Raw genomic sequence first — 2,973 nt, forward strand, 5'->3', positions numbered from 1 at the left:
CTGGGTCAAAGTAATGGTCATTTTTGATACATATTGTCAAATTATTCTCCAAAAAGATTGTACTAATTTATGCTCCCATCAGCAATGTATGAGAATAGTTCCCCCATACCCTAGCCAAAATAATGTATTGTCAAATTTTACCTTTGCCAAACTGATGAAAAATAATGTCTTACTTAGTTTTAGTTTTCAGATCTCTCATTCTAAGTGAAGCTGAACATCTTTATTATATAAGTTCAGGGACTTCCCCGGTGGTCCAGTGGGTAAGACTCCATGCTCCCAATGCAGGGGGCCCAGGTTCAAACCCTGGTCGGGGAACTAAGATCCCACACACATGCCACAACTAAGACCCGGTGCAGCCAAAAATAAATAAATAATAAATAAATAAATATTAAAAAAATAAAATATTGTATGTTCAAAAGCCATTTTTTGTTCAGAAAGTTTGCTATAACCTAATGCAATAACAGAAAGTTAAAGAAGCTAATGGAAGAGAGTGGATAACATAGAACACCCTGTTTGATATCGGAGATGAAAGATGAAGAAGACAAGATCTGTGCAAGAAGACAAGATCTGTGCAGTAAAGACTGGCCATTAAAAGTACTTAGGCAAGAGAAGTTGCCATAGTCAAAATTGTGTTTTGAGAATCTTTGGACAGTGTGGATGATGTATTGGAAGGGCCAAGGGAACGGGAGGGAGGGAAAAACATTAGTTAAAAACTTGCTGAAATAATCTAGGCTAAAGACAATAGTATCCTGAACTAAGGCATTGCCAAAAAGAATTGAGGTGGTGAAACCAATTTGAAAAGCATTTCAGAAGCAGAATTTAAAAAGCTTAACCCAATAAATGTCAGATATGAAAGAAGAGAGAAGTAATTTAGGCAAATGAATGGATTGCAAAGAAAGGGAACACATGGTGGGGAATTTGGCCTCTAACATTACTAAATACCTACTAAGTAAGGGTTTTTGTTAGTTGGTTTTATATATATATATATATATATATATATATATATATGAACATTGAACAATGACAATAATACACACACATTGTATTAATTCAATTCACAATAACCTTATTAGGGAGATATTATAATCCATTTAAATTTTTTAAAACCAAATTAGAAAAGTTAAGTAACGTGCAAAATAAAAAATTATTGAATTGTCCTGATTCATATCAGAATTAAAAGTCGGACATATCTGACTGCAAAACCATTTACACTATTTCAAGTTACCCACGCTTAGAGAAAAGATTTAAGGAGAAAAAATTATCTTACATCATGCAGGGAAGCAAACTGGCCACAACACTCGCAAAGCACCAGATTATTCCCTGAGCTACCATATCATCAGTTTAGTTTAAATATGACAGTTATCAGAGGAACCCATTATAATTCACAGCTGTCTCCATTCTGAATTGACCAAGGTCAGTCACCCTCTTCACAGAAAACAACCTCTTGCCTTCCCCCCCGTCACTTCTCTGCAACTCATTTGGGAAAACATGTCAAATTGCATTAAGAATTTTGATACTGTAAATACAGTTATATTCAAATGTTATACAAAAAGGCCTGGCCAAGAAGATAACATGTTCATTTTTTTTTTTTTTTTTTTTTTTTTTGCGGTTCGCGGGTCTCTCACTGTTGTGGCCTCTCCCGTTGCGGAGCACAGGCTCCGGACGCTCAGGCCCAGCAGCCATGGCTCACGGGCCTAGCCACTCTGCGGCATGTGGGATCTTCCCGGACCAGGGCACGAACCCGTGTCCCCTGCATCGGCAGGCAGACTCTCAACCACTGCGCCACCAGGGAAGCCCAACATGTTCATTAAATATATTGACTGTTAAATTGGATGGGGATTGTGAACACATAATTAATGTAACTACTTTGGAAGAGTAATGGGCTACTGGGGAAAAAAATTCTTATTATTTGGACTGGATGTTATATAGTATCCATAAAAGCAGATTCTATACCGTTGCTTATCTTGGAGAAATCATATATTTATATATCACTTAGCACAAATCAACTTGCTAGCTTCCTTCCATATGCATTATTATTTTATTCTGTCTTTTCATTGGATAAATGCTTTTATCGTTGTAACCAGCTAGTGTTTGCTGAGCCTGGCAAGGTAATTGATTACATGGCTCTTTAGTCTAATGTTTCCAAAGCTAATTATACACTTCACATACTAACTCCTTAATGAAGACCATTTAAAAAAAGGAAACACTAAGTCAAAACAAAAAAAATATGAACAAGAATATCTAACCATATATAATGAACACTAATTCCCCAGGTATTGAATTATGGAGTAAAGGTAAAGATGTGACATAATAACTCTTCAGAAAAATAACACAAAAGTACAAGTTTCAAGTTTCTTAAATTTGGACCAGGATAAAGAGGGAAATTGGAGTGAGATCAGGTAAGAAAAGAAAAAAAGAAAAAGAAAAAGGGGATAAGAAACCCCAAAAGGCTATGATTAGCTTTACAAACATCTGGGGAGTGAGCAGCAGAGGAAGAGAGATCAGCCTTGCTCTACAAGAGAATTTAGACAGGAAACTAGAAGGCAGAATCTGCCAGGAAAGAAACTTTGTAAGAGAGTTGTCCTTTTCTCTGAGTTCCCCCAGAGAGGGGAGTGAATCTTGATTACCCATGTTTCTTAGGGCCCCACCCAGTACCTGACCATGAGAAGGGTTTGCGGAGTAAATTGATTAAATGGAATGGATGACATGGGAGATAGGGAGCTCTCTATCACTGGAGGTGGCTGGGAAGTTGGAGTGAATCCAAGAAAAGATAGGATTAGAGTACACACTTGATTATACTTATGGTCCTTTCTAACTAACTATGATTCTTATATTCTGAAGACTTCCAAGATGTTGGCAAATCTTTAACATAATATGATCAGCCTGTTCTCTGCCACATATTTTACCTTTGAAATATATTTCCAGTCTATTGACTTCCGACCATCTCTGCTGTCAGTCTCTTAGCCCAAACCA

The 2,973-nt window shown here is 36.9% G+C and overlaps 1 non-coding gene across 1 annotated transcript; it reads left to right on the forward strand.

Moving 5' to 3' along the window:
* The first annotated feature begins 242 nt into the window (after positions 1–242).
* On the forward strand, positions 243–315 carry TRNAW-CCA (transfer RNA tryptophan (anticodon CCA)). The gene has a single exon. It is a non-coding gene; the product is annotated as a tRNA-Trp (tRNA).
* The last annotated feature ends 2,658 nt before the right edge of the window (positions 316–2,973 follow it).

Source organism: Kogia breviceps, chromosome 7 (genome assembly GCF_026419965.1).
Source record: "Kogia breviceps isolate mKogBre1 chromosome 7, mKogBre1 haplotype 1, whole genome shotgun sequence".
Lineage (NCBI taxonomy): Eukaryota > Metazoa > Chordata > Mammalia > Artiodactyla > Physeteridae > Kogia > Kogia breviceps.